Below are 12,462 nucleotides of genomic sequence, written 5' to 3'. Positions count from 1 at the left end.
CTCCCGCGGGGGGTGGAGGAGGAAGAAGGCGACAGTTGAGGGCAGAGGAGGTGAAGGTGCCTGCCTTCCCGGTAGCCTCGGTGTCTGCCATGCCCGCTTCGCGAGGGGAAGCGCTGCAACGTCTGACCTACTCTTCTCTCCACTCTCTTTGTGCAATAAAGTTCGAAACCAAAGGTTTCCTCTCGTGCTGTATTTTATTCATGCCCTTTCCCCCCCGCTCGCACCCCATAGGGGACATACTGTTTTCTGTTCGTTTCTGCTTAGTTGAGATGGCGAGAGCCGTGCTTTTTAATATAATTTTTGACTCTTTTCCCTCACACTTTTTTTTTTTTTAAGGCAGTAGTCATGGAAATGCATTCTTTTGGGGGGGAAAGGGGGGCTAAGAAAAACATATTTGTAAAACTTAAAAAACTGTTGAGATCTTGTAAAAGGGAAGCTGGTGTTTGAAAACAGTTTCGGTTTTAACCCTTTTCAATAAGGTAATAATCACTTGAGATCTATCATTCTGAAACACTTCGTTGAAACGAGTATTGGCCGATGCACTTTTGTTTTACATCACTTTTTTTTTTGTATTTTGGGGGCCACCCATGCCAACCGAGTTTGGGTCCTCCAGATCTCTCCCCGCGCCTCCCCCCCCCCACCAAGTTTCCCACATGTCTCTGTCTGAACTTAAGTAAGAGATTGATTAATACTGAATCTAAAAATAAGCATTTAAAAGTATCCAGTGTTTGCCTCCCAGGCTGTAAGTAACCCCTGCAGGAGACCGGCAACAGTTTAAGACACAAGGCTTGTTTTTCCTTTGCCTGTTGGTAAAAGGAACCGCAGAAAAGTCATTGATACGTTAAAGATTAAAAGACAGTTTTTAAGGGACCTGGAATATGACCTATTAAAGTTTGTCATACCTTCTTAAGAAGTTAGAATTTCATGCTAGCCTTCGTTTGCATCAGTTCTGCCTTTAAAGGTTTTGGTTTAAAAGATAACTTCGGTTACCAGCTATTGAAATCTTTTTACACTCGGCTCATTTCCTGATTTAAAAGTAAAGCCAAAAGCGGTTATTTTAGGTGATACAAAAAATGAACAAGTTATTTGTCTTGAAAATACTCACTATCATAGTATGATAGCATTGTGATTGGTACATATAAGGTTTCTCATTAAACATAAATACTTAAACATAAATACTGATCGGTAATAGAAGCACTTGTCTTTTGATTTTTCTGTATCCAAGTCACTTTTCCAAAACCTACTTTACCCTAGTGCAAGTCTTTAAACACACACACACACACACACACACGAAATTTGTCATTGCTGGGAAACTTAATTAAGATGCAATAAAGAGTTTACATAAGGATTGGGAAGATGATTTTATTTCCAAACACTGAAGAAATTATAGCACTTGGTGATGCCATAGATTGCTGTTTGTCCTTAAGGTTTTCTGTAAGCCCGCATCAGTTGAGTACAATGTTTGTCCCTTACAGAGAATGTGTGACAATGACCCTTTGTGAGTAAAAAAAAAAAAAAAGTGTTCTGATGGATTTTATTCCTTTCTTATCCAGAAGATCTTTTACATTTTGTTTTATTTATAGATTCATAATCTGCAGTTCTTAGCAATTCCAAGTGGAACTTTTCAAACTTTTATATTCATTAATATTTGAATGTTCACTTGGAGCATGGCTCTGAGTTATACTTACGTCACCTCCTAGTCAGTAAAAATTACAGTTAAATCTGCTTGCAGTTTTTTAAATGGACACCTGTATTCAGAAAGCGAATGAAACTTTGACTCAGACAGACTGAAAAATGTTAAAAGGACACACAAAACTGGTGCTATCCCTTTTTGAATGACTTTTTTTTTTTCACATGAGAGCCTAAGTAAACTTAGAAACCTGATCCATAAAATGGTACCTTCCTTTCCCTGCTTTCTGACATTCATTTTCCTGATTATATCTGGTTAATAGAAATTTTCCTTTTTATTGAGAAGTAGCTTTATTTGAGCTCTCATCCAAAGACACTGGGTTTTGGTTTTTGGATATAATGTGGTCATAGTAAAACCAAGTATGTGTGCCCCACTTCTCCTCATAAAATTCTTTTTTCACTTTTTTCCACTGTACAAAAAGTGTAACTTAATGCTTACAATGTATCACTGAAACTTTTAATTTCACTTATTCTGTAAAGTAACCTATTAGATAAAGACTTGTTTACAGCAGCCTGTGGCAGAATCTTACTATGAACATGTATTCCTTGATGTGCAGTGTCAGTTCAGTGATGGCTACAGAGCTCAAATCTGAATTTAAGAACCGGGAATGGAAAAAAAAAATGCAAGGATTTTGTTTTCTTCTTAGTCATGTGTGAACTCATATCTACTACAGCATCACTTCAGGCAGTAGTTCATGGTAATTCAAATATTTGGTTAGCGTTTACTGTGACAGAGAATGTAGTTAGTGGAAAGAGCGCTGGGTTTGGACTCACAGGCCTGGGTTTCATTCCTGCGGTTGCCACCACCGTCCTGTACCCACCCTCAGGAAATTTTGGGACCTACGCAAGTTTCTTAAGCTTTCTCAACCTTAGTTTCCTTATCTGTGAAATTAGAATACCACCTAATTTATAGGGCTGTGTGATAATTATAAAGTACCTCCATGGGGACTCAGTTAATGATAGCTATTCATTTTTAAGCTTTATTTTAACTTCCTAGCTGTGGGATCTTCAGATTTCTTCTCCATTCCTCAATTTCCTTTGTTGTTAATATACTATATCTACCTCATAGAACTGTAGATATTATATAAGTTAATGCCTGTTAAATGCCAGGCATTTCACAAGTGTGCGTCAAATATTTACTATAATTTAAAAAATTATTCAGTAGTAGTAGTACATTTAGTACACTGGGCCAAAAGCTACAGTGAATCCAAAGATGAATTACACTGTTTTATGTCCACCCTCAAGGAACTTTGGGGGATGTGATGACTAATAAGGCAGAATATATATTTATATCCCCAATTTATTTTTTTTAGTAACTCATTCAGATAGCCCATAATTCACCACATAAAATGTAATACAGCAGACAATCATGTGATACACCCTCACTCTCATCCCCATTGCTCAAGGCTTAGCAATTTGTCCTTGGACATAATTCTACCCTATATAAAAGGAAATACTGTGTGTACCCCCCCACCCTGTGATCCACTCTTTTTTTTTTTCCTCTTACAAATGGTAGTATACTAAATAAACTATCATGTATCTTGCTTTTTTTCACTTAATATGGCTTAGTAATTGCTTTATGTCAGTATATTAAGGACTTCTATTTTTTTCTTTTTAATGAGACAATTCACCGTATGGATGTGCCTGTGTTTATTAACTGATTAGTGAGCTGATTTTATTTTTAGGTCTTGTATGACCTTTTAAACTAAGGGAGTCTGACATTATGCCTTTATTTCTTTAAATGAAAGACATTTCTTTTGAATAAGAAATACCAGTTTCTGACAGGAAGTGGTTATTTGAACTGTCTTACTACCTTTTTAGCTCCAGTTTTTAGAAGTTTTAGTGAAGTGATCCAGGTGTGCATGAAAAGGCAAGTAAGTTGTGTAAGAGTTAACTCACAAAGTGAGTTTAGTCTGAATGTAACTCTTTTTTGAGATTCTTAGACCCTGAACAGACTACTTCTATTATTGAAAGTGTCTCTGTTTTTTCTCTGAATGAGAAATAACACCTCAGGTAGTGCAGTCCTTTTTTTTTTTTTTCCCTTTAAGCAGACTATTTTCATGTGCGATTACTACCCCCTAATGCTGTTTGGTGTACTGCTTTGTCCCTGTGGTGATTTTTTTCACATTAACTTTTTCTTTGATGATTTTTCTAGTGTTTCTTAGTGTAATTATCAGTGAGTTTTATATTTTATATCTAAGTATGTAGGAATAAATATAGCTAATAATATATAAACAGCAAGAAATAATGAGTTTCACCTATAAGCTTGTCTGCTTAGACTTTATTGCTTAGATGGTGTGTGTGTGTGTGTGTGTAAGTGTGTTAAGTCCTTGGTCATCCAGTTGGACCAAGTAGTATTTCAGTTAGAACACAAAGCAAGTTTCAGTAGCTCTTTTTCTTTTTGTGGCTCTTCCAAGTAGCATTTAACTAGTACATTTTACATGATATTAGTGTATTTATCTTTAAAATACACATGCTGTGTTTTAAGTTGATTAAACTTAGAAAAAATGATAATAATCCAGAAACAGGGACACACATAAGTCCCTTATCTTTCAAGAAACAAGTCATTAAATGAAGTTGTTGTGGTGTCTCATTTTTTTGTATGCTCATGTTGCCAGTTACTTGAGCTAAAGTTTTTATTTTTAAATTTTCTTCATGTTTATTTTTGAGAGAGAGAGACCGAGCCTGAGTGGGGGAGGGGCAGAGAGAGGGAGACCCAGAATCTAAAGCAGGCTCCAGGCTCAGAGCTGTCAGCACAGATCCTGAGGCACACCTCGAACGCACGACGAATGGTGAGATAATGACCTGAGCCAAAGTTGGACGCTCTGAGCCATCCAGGCGCCCCTAAAGTTCTTAGTGTAAAAATACTGCCTTACTATTATTTTGAGGATTTACTAGTGTTTTATGTAAAATATTAATATTTTCTGTTTTTACCTGCAGATTTGGGGAGTTGGAGGTAGATAATTGAAATCTGTAAAGGCAGAAAATTTTCCTTCTGGAACACATATATGGGCTACAGGGAATTAAATGATTTCTCACAGTATCCTGAAATCAGTAAATTGTCTTTTGTGGTAGAAGTAACAATCAGGAACTAAATGGACAAACTGATAATGTGAAAATGACTGTTTTCCTCTGCCAGTTTTACATGCTAACTCAGTCATGGTGTAAGAGATTAACATTAACCCTGGCCAATTTTCTGAAGCTGTAAGAAGAAAGGATGGTTTCAATCTTATTCTGTATTGTAACATCTGTAAGTGTAGGTCTTTGAGACGTGTTTGAAACTTGGATAAAGAGCAGCCATTGGATTTTCTTCACATTCAGAATGCTTCTCCCCCTTAACATATATGTACTCCTCTTTGTTTTGTCTTGCATTCTTAGCTCTGCCAGATGTGGCCCTGTAAAGATTAAGTTCAGTTATATTTTACCTAGAGTTTTACTCCTGTCGTCTAGGTTTTTAGAAAAAAGAGAGGGAAGAGATTAGTCATTCATATTCTGGTATGTATTCGTACAGATAAGTAGAAGACAGTATTTTACATTTCCAGTAATGAAAAATTTCCTTCAGTGTATATTTAATCATTTCTTGGGGCTAGTTACATGAATTTCAACTTAAAAAAAGTAGGACTTGATAAACTTTTAAATGCTTGAGTTGCTTTTTATGGTTGAGGTAAAAGTAAAGAAAGAGTTTACCATGAACAAAGGTGAAAAGCATTTATCAGTCTTCTTTCTGCTGTGGGATTAATCTAGGATCTCTGAATAATCTAACAGCAAGATTTGGAGGGTAAAAGGTCTGAGGGATCATTGGTGAGTTTTTTGCCTCAAGGAGAAAAGTAAAGACTGACATTTTGTTGTAGAAGAGAGAATTAAGTGCGAAGTTAAAATTGCTAATGATGGTGTAGGAGTAGGAGGTAGGTCTGAAAGTTGACTTAACTTACACCAATGGTAATAGGAAATTTCTTTCCAAAAGGTTAGTGAATCTTCTCTGAAACTGAGATTGCTTTCTTCAACTTTGAGAGTATATTTAATGAGTTGGTTGTCTGTGTGAGTTTCTGGTTATGGTTATATGACAGTATAAATGTAACTAAAAATGTTTGTAATTTAGCCAAAGGTGAATAAGCATTATTTTTGAGGGTTACTATCCCTATTTGTGTGGATGATTGGTAATAGGAGACTGAGAAATATCCCTGAAGTGAAAATTATTGCTTGTTCTGAACTATTTGTATTCTTAAAGGGTATCATTGACTTAAAAGTATCAATAGCAGCCTTGTTTCCTATGACAAATAACACTGATGCTTTGGTCGATGCTTTGCTTTTACTTCCTGTTGCTTACCAGCCTAGTCATTTATTCAGTGAACATTTATTGACCATTGACTTTTTATAGTGAGTGAAATAATCATAAGAAGATTTATTCAGTTAGGTGGGTTTGTAGGTATTACATGAAGTGTTGTGCTAGTTGTTGTAAACAGTGAGGCTGGAGAACCTCTAAGAACCCTATGGTATGGCAGAAAAATTGTGTAAGAAAGGATTTATACATGACAGAATATCCATTTTTCACTACTGTCTTGAAGGCCTATACAGTTTAGAAGAGAAGGAGTTTGGTGAGGAAAAGTTTTATGAGAAAAATAGAATTTAAAGTGAATATTGAAGAACTTGGATATGTAGAAATGAAAGGGAATGTGTTCTAAGGAGTGGCAAGGACAACCAAAATGAAGAGATGGAAGTAGAATGAGGGATAAGTCAAGAAATGACACCTTTGCATTTTAATTTGAAGCACTATATTTGAGAATTATTTCTTATGAAGAATTTATTATGATGTTTATATGGGCATAGTATATTACTCAATCCTCCACTCTTTTGGGGGAATTCACACTTAGCAAACTTGCCATTAAGGGAGGGGTAACTCCTTAATTTTTTGCAGATGACTAAACTGAGCTCTGGAGAACTTAAATGATTTGTTTGCTGGGAGAGCCTTTTCCCTTGAGCAAGAAATAACAGTAAAGCGTAGTCTTCATCACTTTTTTTGTGGCATTATCTTTTTGTGATGAATGTTTTCATGTTTCTAGCTTTATTAATCATTTATTGTTTCTAAATAATAGTCTAGGTATATAAAAAGTTCACTTGGAGGAAATAGTCTAGCCAAGGTATTAAAAAATACATTGTCTTATTATCTTACTAATTAGATCTATATCAATAGAAAGACAACCATAAATGGTCAGGTCATGCTTTATTTTTTCCATAATTTGTTGTATTTCTGTCATTTCAAACTGGAAGTTTATGGTTTTCAGTCATTGTTACTAAATATTTTTTGGAGGAAATTTATAGGCAAACTGATCATAAAGATTAGTTTATACTTGCCTAGCTCTTTTATATGTAACACATATTTTACCTCTTATTAGCTGTAAGCTCTTTGAGAGAAAGTTTCTTGTCTGTTTTAAACTATAGTCCCCATGGTGTTTGTCGGAACACTTATTATGTAATAGGCACGGAAAATGTATTTGTTTAATGAATGATTCCCTCTTGGGATGGTCACAGCTTTGAAAGGTAGGATTAAACACAGTTCCCCTGTGGAGTTGCACAGATTAAAGGAAGCAGACATATATATGCCTTCGATAATTAAAACTTACTGAAATTATAGATTTATTTTTTTAAAGCCAAGGAAATTATATATATAATTTACCCATAGCTTAAAAAGTAGTTTTTCCAGAGTTTTCATTAAACTCTGATGCCTTACTAATACTTTTTGCTTCTGAGACTTGAGAAGTGGCATAAAATTATATTAATCAAAACAACCATACCGAAATCACTACCGGGTTAGTAAAAATAAATAAATAAATAAATAAACTTTAATGAAAGGGGGTACCTGGGTGGCTTAGTCAGTTAAGTGTCTGCTCTTGGTTTTGGCTCAGTTCATGATCTTACTGTTGATGAGTTTAAGCCCTTCGAGCCCTGCTTGGGATTCTTTCGCCCTCCCTCCCTCCTTCTCCCCTCCTCCCCCACTCATGCTGTCTCTCTCCAAATAAATAAATAAATTTTAAAGAAGGTAGTATATCCACCTGAAAGATTGTACTTCATGTTGATTATCTTAGGAGTAAAGATAAAGATACCCAAAATTGAAGTGAATCTTTTAATAAAACTTTGCTGTTGTCTGTATGTAATTTGTCAGCCTTGTAGCTTAACCAGAGCTCATTTTTTAAGTTTTTGAGAGAACACGTGCATGTGAGTGGGAGGGGGCAGAGAGAGGGGGGATCCAAAGCAGAGAGCCTGATGTGGGGCCGGAACTCACAAAGCCGCAGTTGGCCACCCAAACAACTAAGCCACCCAGGTGCCCCAGCTATGGCCAATTTTACAGTGTAGTCCAATATATTCTTAGTGCCTTAGGTGCCTGGGCTTTTTCTAGTAAGCAAAACATAATAAAAATGCTTAACATGTGGCTTAATTGTCCATGCAATTCCGTTGCCAAATATACAAAGAACTCTTTACATTTTATAATTTTGGAGGCTATGTGGTATAGCCCTGCACAGTCTTGCAAATTCCTTGCAGATCTCTCAACGTGTCTAGTACTCCGTCTGTGAAGTCAGAACTGAAACCAGGATTCCTGTCTTATAACTTCTCCTGTAACATGTGCCATCCTGCTTCAGGAAAAGTGACTTTTCACTCTTCCATGTCTAATTTGTAAATAATTCACGAAAAATAGCATTTCAAAATTTAGTTCAAAACAGAGCTGTGAAAATAATAAATGTTAAATTATAAACACACTTGGATACTCATTTTCCATTTGAATGTAGTGATTTTCACATGGTCTCTCGGATTTTATTGAGTAAATGAAGAGTAGGCTTTAAATAGTTAACTTCAGGGCATAACTTTTGTGGGTCCTTACAGTTTTAGCATTGAGCTACTTTATGAATCAACTTAAAATTTGAAGACAGTTTCACTCTTTGGTCAACACAGAAATTGCTTGTCTAAAAGTAACTGCATGTAGGAGGTGTATAATCTTTTTTTTCCCTTTAAAATAATTCAGCTCCAAAAAAATCCATTTAGTGGAACTTCATATGTAGAAGTTTATATAGGATCACTTATTTGAAATGCTTAAGGTGTGCAAAGCTGGAAACATAATACTGGCTAGGAAAGAAAGAGTGGGAAGTGATGGGATAAAATGTTATCTAAAATAATGCACAGTCATGGTTGCTTCCTTGCTAAGCAACGCTGTTTGTCTCTTGGTGACCAGATACATGAAGGCTTGTTTGAAAGCCATCAGTAGTCTTACTTGAAGGCAAACGAGGCAAATACATTTTGCCAATATGTAAAAAATGACTTTGATTTGAGAAAACACCAAAGCTTTTCTGTTGAAAGGTACTATAGGATTAGTCGTAGGATGGCTGTCATCGTGCAGTGCATTCCTATAAATCATGTAATGTTTTTCTAATTCACTGTGGTCAGTACTTTCATTGAGAACAGTGTCTTTCTTGGAGCGCACGCTATCCATTTAAAAATGACTTATTAAAAATAGCATTCAAATATTGTAATTATAAAACTGCAATAAATTCTAAAATATAAATATTCAACTTAAAGCAGTTTCTCTGAGTTGAGTCCAGTAAACAAATCAGGGAGTTAATTTTATTAAATAAAATTGAAAAGATTTCCTCTTGCTGTACACTGCTTTCTTTTTTTGGTAGTGGTGCTTGGGTTATACTGATACTTACTTACTGTTGATACAAAGAATATATAACATAGAATATATAAGCAAATATTTGGGCTTTTATTTTTGCCTTATAAATGTTTAAATCTCAAGTTCGCATCACACAGAATTAACTTCATGTATGACTGTTCTTGCCTTCCTCTAATCTCTAGACTAGAGGCAGATTGATTCTCCAGTTAAGGGAGAAAGATCTTGGTAGGAGCACTGAGTAAACTGTTTCTGAAAACTATGTCAGAATTTACTTGGCTTGGTAAAAGACACCCATTTATTTTAGTTGGTCACATTTCCCATTCATGTTCTTTTTCAAAAAATGTATATAACTTAATTTTGTTAGAGTGTGATTATTCTAAGCTAGTAACATTTTACAGTTGAAGTTGATATCTTTGTTGAGGTGTGTGTTTACATACGTATATACATACATACACACATTATGTATACACATACAGCATTCGAATATGCTGTTCCCCTATCTGGTTTCAGTGAAGAGATGCTATATTTAATACTAAACGACTATTCTTAGCATCAGAAACCTGGAGCATTGCTAAATTTCCAGTATTGATTGCATACATCTCCGTTCCACTAGATTGAGCATATGATAAAGATAAATGACAAGTACTTCAAAGTTACCAATCCCCAAAAAATGTACAGGGGGAAATAATAGAAGAAGAAAGGCAGTGCAACATAGTTATTGATTCTTGGAAAGCCACAGTCTGTTGTGTAGCACATGAACATGTTACTTTCTTTAGTAAATTAATCATAACACTTCAGAAAATTAAGACGTGTTGGAGTTGTTAAGATTATGTTAGAATGCTTTCAAGCAGTCATAATATCCTAAACGAAATAAGAGGTACAAAACATGTAGAGAGTATTCTGTATTACCCATAGATGTTTCTACATATGCTTCTGCAAATTATTTTTAGTAATATATTTGACTATGACAACAAATAGTCATATAGTGTTAAAATCATGTGCCCAGATGTGCCTTTTGCTATGGTTACCCTGGAGACTTCAGAGTTCTGCTTGTGTGATTTCCCTAAAGTCCTGGGCTTTGAGTTTAGGAGGCTTTAGCCACTTGCTAGAGTAAGGGTGAGGTTTTCTTTTTTTCTCATTTATAATTAAAGTCATTTGCATTTAAAAAAAATCACGGCATGTAATCTTATGTTCTATTAGTTATGGATGTGTTGTTCTTCAGTCGAAATTCTGAATTAAGTTGGTCATAGATTTAAGGAATGAAAAAGTTAAGTAACTAGGTTGTGGAGGAGATGGTTTTCATTTTTTTATAAAGTTGAACCTGAATAGAATGTTTAGGATCGTAAGGACTGGGGCACTTCTTAACAGTCAAAATATTTCAGGAAAAAGAACAAGGTAAAGATCTGCAGCGTTCATTCCTTTTGTAATGATTTTTAGCAAAAGTGACTTGCTTTCTTGTTTAATGAGCTTTGGTTAAGTTGACAGAGGCACATAGATATGAAAATAATACTTAGAGGGGCGCCTGGGTGGCTCAGTCGGTTGAGCGTCCGACTTCGGCTCAGGTCATGATCTCACGGTTCGTGGGTTCGAGCCCCACGTCGGGCTCTGTGCTAACAGCTAGCTCAGAGCCTGGAGCCTGCTTCAGATTCTGTGTCTCCCTCTCTCTCTGACCCTCCCCTGCTCACACTGTCTCTCTCTATCTCTCTCTCAAAAATAAATAAAACATTAAAAAAAATAGTACTTTGAAAATAGCCAGAAAATTGTCCCTGATTTGGTATAGTTCTGTAGAGGTGCTGCGTAGGTTAATTAATTAATTAATTAATTTTCATTAAAATTGGTTTATTACCAAATTTCGGTCTCAGATAATTCCCATAATATTGATTTCTATGACAGTTATTTAGAAGCTAATTCCTGTCAAGTTCAGACAGCATGATTTAAAAAATTACCACTAGTGTGTATATGATATGCTGGGTATAGCTGATCTGAGTAGGTGGATTAAATGCTGCTTTATTAATGAGGGTTTCACTGGTCAGCTTTTAGAATCTTGGAAATCCCTCCAACTTCCTTCTCAGCTTTATTTTTTACACACTACTGCTCACCATCTGATTTATTGTACATTTTACTTACTTTCTCTCCCTTGCTCCCACACCCTAGAATGTAAGTTCCACAAAAGGAAAGTGTTTTTAAAATTTTATTTTGTGTATATCTTTTCCTTCAGTTATTTGACAGTACCTGTCATATTAGTGTTCAGATATGATACCCTAATGCAAGTATAATGTATATACTGTAAATTGTTAAAATTGGAGATGTTGTTGGTTTTACTTAGTTATTTGTGGTGAATTACCTCAGGATATATTGCTCTATAGAAACGAAATTCATTGCAGTATAGAAATTCTAAACCCAATAACTCACTTTAAAGAGACATCATTCTCATTTCTCATTTTGTCCTAGTAGGTAATTGCTGATAGCTTTAGAGTGACTATTCTGTTATCATTTGTCTTCTCTCCTTGCTTCTGTACACAATCTGACACCAGCCACTGATTTACTCATTTCTCTAAAGGCGTAGTATAATGTCAGCCTTTGCTCAGACCATTTTTCTTATCAGAAAAGTTAGCCTCCTTCCCCAAATTTATGAATGCTGTGCCCTACCTCAGTGCTTTGAAATTCCACCTCTCTCTTGACTGTTGCAGAACATTTTCTTTCCTTTTAAATGTCATGGAAGTACTCATTTGACACTTTACTGGGATGTTTATCTAAACTACATCTTGAAGTTTTCAATGTCTATTGTCTTTACCATATAAAGGGTACAAAAGTGATCTAGTCTTAGGTAAGTTTCTTGAAGCTTTCTAAGACGGAAAGGAAAAATTTCTTTATCCTATTTGAAAATTAAGAAAGGGGACTGTAAAACTATTCAATAACTAACAACAGATGTGACCAGAACAATGTAATGATAAAAGAGATGCTGTCCAACATTGAAAGAGAGAATCTTTATTAACTAGTGTCTGGTCTTGGAGCATTTTTTCTTTCTCTTTTCTTTTTTCTTTCTTTCTTTCTTTCTTTCTTTCTTTCTTTCTTTCTTTCTTTCTTTCTTTCTTTCTTTCTTTCTTTCT

The 12,462-nt window shown here is 35.3% G+C and overlaps 1 protein-coding gene across 3 annotated transcripts in view; it reads left to right on the top strand.

Moving 5' to 3' along the window:
• CREB1 (cAMP responsive element binding protein 1) overlaps positions 1 to 12,462 on the top strand; it is a 55,288-nt gene that overhangs the window by 525 nt on the left and 42,301 nt on the right. The window lies entirely within an intron of this gene.

Source organism: Crocuta crocuta, unplaced genomic scaffold (assembly GCF_008692635.1).
Source record: "Crocuta crocuta isolate KB4526 unplaced genomic scaffold, BGI_CrCroc_1.0 scaffold160, whole genome shotgun sequence".
NCBI classification, from domain to species: Eukaryota; Metazoa; Chordata; class Mammalia; order Carnivora; family Hyaenidae; genus Crocuta; species Crocuta crocuta.
This window is presented reverse-complemented; position numbering and strand designations above follow the sequence as displayed.